The sequence below is a fragment of the Cricetulus griseus genome, chromosome 4, assembly GCF_003668045.3.
Source record: "Cricetulus griseus strain 17A/GY chromosome 4, alternate assembly CriGri-PICRH-1.0, whole genome shotgun sequence".
Taxonomy (NCBI): Eukaryota; Metazoa; Chordata; class Mammalia; order Rodentia; family Cricetidae; genus Cricetulus; species Cricetulus griseus.
This window is the reverse complement of record NC_048597.1, coordinates 71,039,337-71,046,101: the sequence shown is the minus strand read 5'-3', so window position 1 is coordinate 71,046,101 and position 6,765 is coordinate 71,039,337.

Below are 6,765 nucleotides of genomic sequence, written 5' to 3'. Positions count from 1 at the left end.
ATAAGTTTTATGTACTTGCCAACAGTGCTCAAGAGGACCAGTTTTGAATGGGTAGGCATAGAGAGAAGCCCCCCAAAGAGGCCAGAGGAGGGGAGGGCCAGAGCATGAACCAACAATCTGCTCTCTGGATGGGAGGAAAGGTGGTTTAAAGAGCAGTGTCCCATTTAGGCCATCTAGACAAACTCTGGGTCAAAGGCTGGAGTCACTAGGAGCTAGAACTCTGGCTAGCTCCTATACTCCTCCTATACAGTGAGCAGGTGGCATTTGGTGGAACACATAGGACGTACAACAGTTACTGAGGGGCTGAATGGGCCACACCAGCAAATGTTGCCCCCCTGTCCATCATCCCCCTTCTTACTGGGTCCTCCCTTATCCTGACAAACCTCTGTCACCCAAAAGCTTCCCTGAAGGCTCTGAAGGAGTCCCATGGTCAGACAGCAGCATGCAATAGGAAGCATGCTGGGCCAGAGCCACTGAAGCACCAAGCCATTGGGTAGAAGCATACTAGAGTCTGTGGATGAAAGGGACATCCTACTTGGAGACAAAACTAGGCTTACCACCCAGCTCCACTCCTGGACTTGTACTCTGAAATCCTAGAAAGGCTCGATGGATTGAGGTAGAGCCCTGCCCAGAGCCGGAAGACATCTTCAACCAAGCCAAGTCACCTGGACTGAGAGGCCCATGGCTGAAGGTCCTGATAAAGGTCAAAGAAATGGCAGGGTAGGCTCTGTGCTCTACACTGAATCCTGTCCTCAGCACACAGGTAAACATGTGTCCACCTGAGTCCTCAGATGCAGCCTTAGGCACTGTGCCCACTCCAGGCCCAGGCTCTAGGTTCTCCACCACAGAAAAGGGCAGAATTCCGACTTTGGGTGCCCATCACCTGGTAGGTGGTCGCCACCCTCCTAGAGACCGCAGCTTGGAGTGCTTGGGCCATTCTCAGCCAAGGTGTTCCCACTTGAGGGCTGGGACCACCCTGAGCTGCCCTGCTCACTCAGCTCCAGGACTCCTTATCCCAGCTCTAACTGCCCTGTAACACAGGGAAGCCAGTCCCGTGGGCAGCCACGGGAGAGATGGGAGAACCCCTGCACAGAGCTGGGAGAGTGTAGGATAATTGGCTTCAAAGGAAGCACCGGGGAAAGGAACACCCTCAAACCAGTGAGAGTTGTGACCACATGGCCACATCATGAAAACCACAAACTCAAGCAGGGGTGGAAGCTTTGCCCCTGCTCTGCCTTCCCTGGCAGGAGTTTCAGCCTGAGTGAATTCACTCTTCCACTTCTGCCCTGGGCGCTGGGCCCCAAGCACCTGTGCCTGGTTTGCAGGGTTGAGATGCCATCTGGTGGCAAACATAAGAACACCAGTTTACTCTTGCTCTGCCTGCCACCAGCATTGGAGGGCCAGGGGCCAACCTTTGGCAGGCTGAGGTGACCTTTCACTTGCTCCACAGTTCACTTTAACCTAAGAGCCCTGGTGTCCAGATGCAGAAACAGGGATTTCTAGTCTGGCACTGTTGCCTGCACTGACAGACCAGGACCCACCAGGAAGAGGGCCAGGTTAGGATAGAACAAGAGAGACAAGAACCCAGATCTGGTCCCAGTAAGGTGAACTTGGTACTGACTGCCATGCAGTCCATTCATGCTGACATTCTGGCACCACTTTCCTGCTGGAAGTGACAAGAGAAGGGATCTGACCCCACCTGGGTGGGAGCCCTAGGTAAGGAGAGATCCTCAGCCTGGCAGGGATGGCACGTTCTGCTTACACCCAGGAACCTCCTGGAGCACAGGAGCATGGCAGCCAGCACACAACCTCCCAGCAGAGCCCTCAGCATCCTGCAGTTATGGAATCTATTGGAGCAGTGTCATCCACAGGAGGATTTTCTTTAGCATACTTAAATGTGATCAGTAGTGTTCAGAGAGTGACCATGGAAGAGAGAGTCAAATGGCCTGTCACTATACACATCCTGGGAGCACAAAAACCACACTGGGAACTTGGCAGCCCACAGTGTACCCTCCCTCGGACAGCCTTAGCCTCTGAAATGGGGATCCCTAGAAGGACCTCAAAGACCCAGCTCACCTCGTGCCCTCTTTTGGGGAGGATAAGACAGAGACAGGATCTCACTGTGTATCTTAGGTTGGCCTCAAACTCATGGCAATCCTCCTGCCTTAGCTTTACACAATCCTGATACAAAGCATAAACTAACATGCCTACTTCTAAGGCCCACACCATTATCCCAGGACCCAATTCCCAGCTTGTTCTGCACCTGACCTCCACAGACTGCTCTCAGAAGCACAAGTCTACCTTGCCAGGAACAGGAGCCTAACAGCCCCTACCTTCTGGTCTTGGGATGACTTGGTCATACAGGCCACTTCATCCCTCATCTGCCCCTCTGGCTATGAGTCTAAGGACACCTGGGAGATCCAAGGCCATGGCTCAGAGCCACAGCCAAGTGTCACCTTACATCTCTAGTAGACCAAAGGGGACTTCATGCCTAGTCCTGGGAAGTAAAAGGAGTGGCCTGAGTCCCAAGTGACAGAGGACAATTCCAAGGGCTCTCCAGGAATGTCTGCAAAACCCAGAGTCCATTTATCCGGGGTCTGCTAGGACCCTCAAGTCCTATGCAAAGTGCTCTGAAGCTGCAAGAGGAGAGGGCAGACTGGCTGGGTCTGGGCCAGAAGCCAGGGTTAAAAGCGCAGAGATGGGGACCCCTCAGGGATGCAGCTGGTTCTGTGACTTGGGGTTTACCAGGCCCTGAAATGAACATGGGACATTGAATGTCAAGGCCACAGTGAGTAAAGTCAAATCAGACCACGCCCCCCCACACACACACACTTCATCCCAGGCCAGTTGTAGGCAAGAAGCTGTGGACAGCAGGCCTTTCCCTGTCTCTTCTCTCCTCAGCTTGCCCTAGGCACCAGCCAAGGAGGGGTAAGTGTATCTGAGTAGCTAGCCCCTTACCACCACTCCAGGCTCCTCAAGGCCATCTGGGTGTCATGGCAACATGGGCAGGAAGCGGCTGCCATAGCAACTGGTGCCCAGGGAAGTGTGCTGCCTAGCAACAGGGGCCAGGGCCACTCTAGCTCCTAACAACATACTCTTGTTTCCCACACTTCTGTGTGGCTGTGAGTCTCTGCACCTATGCAGGACCCTACCCAATGCAGACCCAACCCTTCTCCTGCATGAAGCAGGGCTCCACACAGACCCTCACTCCAACTCAACACACCAATTTTTGCAAGTTGTTTACAACACGTTAGCACAGCTGATGCTCTGAGCAGGAGCCAACTATGCTGCAGAGCCAGGATTCTTCTCTCCTTCTAGACTCCTCCACCTCCCGGGACACTCTGGAACTCAAGACCATACAAGGACCGTGGAGAGAGGGGAGGCATCTTCAGAGCTGGCTTTGAAAGAAACTAGCCTTCCAGATAGGGCACAGCCCAAGCAAAGGTAAGGTGATCAGAGAATGCGGGGTTCCAGGTTGAGGTGACATCCTAGGGCCTCAGATAGGAGAGCAGAAGAGTGTCTAAAGTGCCTGGGTACTACCTCACGGCTGCTCAGCAGCTGTGGCCCAACCTGGGCACCTGGAGTTGAGACCTGAGGGCCCTAGGCTATAGCCTCTGTGTGAGACCACTGTAGTCACACAGGACGGGAGCCTCTGAGGATCCTGCGCATCTTCCTGGACACTTACCAGGCTAGAGACACAGAACACAGAACACCACCACCAATGTCAGCTACTCAGGGCCTTTGCTGGTATTGCCCTTCACCCCTACCATAGTCACTTCACACCAAATGCCATCCGAGACCAGTATATTCTGGAAACCATGAGACCCCAGAGGGTAGCGAACAGGCAGAGTGCTTGGAAGACCTAGCATCCTCCAGTGGCCTGAGTAGGCAGCTTCTACGTAGTTTAGGATACACTGGAGCAACTCCAGGCTCTCCTATTACAGGATTGCCAGTGTCTGCCGGTTGCTATGTGTGTACAGATGTGTCCCATCCTGGGAAAATGCAGAGCTCCTGCTAGCGTGGCCAGCTGGGCCCAGCCTGAGCTGTCACTGTATTATATTCCTCTTCCTCTGCCACAGGTCTCAATGGCTTCTTCTGGGTATCCATTCCAATTCTGCAAGACAGCAGGAGAGGAACCATCTGTAAGGAACGTCAGGAAACTAAAAATGGGATGCAGAGCTAACTCAGGGAGACAACTTACTGGGAACTGGGCACTGACTGGAGGCAAACCTGTACTCTAGTACTGATTATGGGAACTGCCAACAGAACTTTCTAGGCAAACTCTCTAGGTCTAAGTCTCCATTCCAGACATCGGAGCTGGAGCAGGGAGATGTGTGGCAAGAGGCCTTCCTTCTTAAACCTCGACCATCCCTGTGTTTAATAGAAAAAGTACCCATTAGCTTTCTCAACTCCCTTGTAAACAGAGACAGAAAAGAAAAATGACAGGTTTTTATTAGAATAGTGTCTAATGAGAAGTCTCAAGACCAAACATGAAGGAAAACAGAACCAAAGAACCATAAGGGAGAAAGAGAAAATGTAGGCAGAAAAAAAAAATCTTGTTCTCCTCCAAAACCACTATTTCCTGAAGAGAGAACAGGACACTCTGAAAAAGAGACTTCTAGGGATTAGCAGTAACACCTCAGGAATTAAAAATGTGACCACTGATAGCAGGCAATGGTGGCATACGCCTTTAATCCCAGTACATACATATCTATCCACTGAAATTTGAAGTTTTTTTTTTTTTTAAATACAACATCATGTGCTACACAACACTTTGGTCAACTACAGGCCACTTGTGGTTGCATAAGAATGTATAATATTGAGGATTGAGAATGTAACTCAACTGTAGTTACTTGCCTATCATGTCCAAAGCTCTGGTTTTCATCCCCATCACTGCTAAAGACTTTTGGCAGTATTGAAAAACTCACATCAACTAATTATGATGTAGGCATTGTGACAAAATATACCCCTTGTGCTTGTAGTGGGAGTGGCAAGGACACACCCACAGCTCTACCCGCTGAATAAAGTGAATTACATACAAGGTACAGTGCCCGGGACTTCGGGAGCCCATTCCCCATGGTGGGATACTCTCTCAGCCTAGATACACAGGGGAGGGCCGAGGCCCTGCCCCAAGTGATGTCACAGACTTTGATGACCCCCATGGGAGGCCTCACCCTCTCTGAGGAGTGGACCGGGTGGGTGGGTGAGTGAGATGGGTGGTTGGTGGGGGGCATGGGAGGACAGGAGAGGGAACTGGGATTGGTATGTGAAATAAGATCATTTTAATTTAAATAAAAAATAGTATAATAAAAAAACAAAAACAAGGTACAGTGCCCAACAGTGCAAATGGCAATAAATGACTATGATGCTCCCTTATGCATTTACCATGAAACTTTTTATTATTTTACTGGGCTCTTTGTGTTTGTTTTTTAAAGGGATTTACACAGCTGGGCTCTGCTGTGACATGTGATGTCTCCGACATCTAGGAGTGTGCCCTGTTCTGCTCTTTCCTCAGTCTCACACTGCCCCACTTGACACTCAAAGAGCAGTGGGTCCTTCACACCCAGGTTCCACATGGCCCAGGTGTGTGGGAAACGGCACCGTCTAGGCTTACACAGTATATTTTAGAATGCCAAGTCATCTACTGGCTAATTCCTTAGAACTTACCCATCATTAAATGACACAACACTGTGTATGAAGTGGGAGAGGAGGGCCAAACCTCAGTAAAGAGCTTGCCGCTGAACCCTGAGGACTTGAATCGGATCCCTGGAAGCCCTGTAAGAGTCTAGGGGTGGTGGTCCACACTGTAATCCCAGTTCAGTGGGCTGAGACAGCAGATCTGGTCAGAGCTGACTGGCTAGCTAGCCTGGACTAATCAGAGTGCTCCAAGTCCCAGTGGGAGATTCTGAAACAAAACACGTCTGAACCCTCTGGCTCCATGGACACAAGGCATGCATGTGATGAACATGGAAGCAGGCAAAACATACATACACACAAAATACAAATAAATAAATCACACATGTGTATATGCACAAAAAATAAATATTAAGACTTGAAGGTTTTGACATACAAATACCAAAGACACACAGAAGAGATCCAACATCTGCTGGGAGCTCCAAGGAAGTGGGGAAAGCAGAAGAGATTAAATCAAGGAGATATTATACCCCAAAACAGAAAATCCAAGGGACAGAGATGCCTCAGGAGTTAAAAGCTCTTGCAGAAGACCAGACTTCAGTCCACAGCACCCACAGCAGCTGGCTCACAACCACGTGGAACTCCATGGGATCCAGGGCTGTCATGGGACCTAGCACTATTTTCTGGCCCCCAAGTGCGTCTGCACACGTGTACATATGCATACACACAGAGATACCCACAATACATGTAAGTAAAAATACATTAGCTATTAAAAATGAAAAACCACCGGGCGTTGGTGGCGCACGCCTTTAATCCCAGCACTTGGGAGGCAGAGGCAGGTGGATCTCTGTGAGTTCGAGGCCAGCCTGGTCTCCAGAGCGAGTGGCAGGATAGGCTCCAAAGCTACACAGAGAAACCTGTCTCGAAAAACCAATAAATAAATAAATAAATAAATAAATAAATAAATAAATAAATAAATATGGAAAACCAAGGCTGGGAGGTGGTGGTGCATATCTTTAATCCCAGCACTCAGGAGGCAGAGGCAGGCAGATCTGTGTGAGTTAGAGGCCAGCCTGGTCTACAGAGTGAGTTCCAGGACAGGCTCCAAAGCTACACAGAGAAACCATGTTT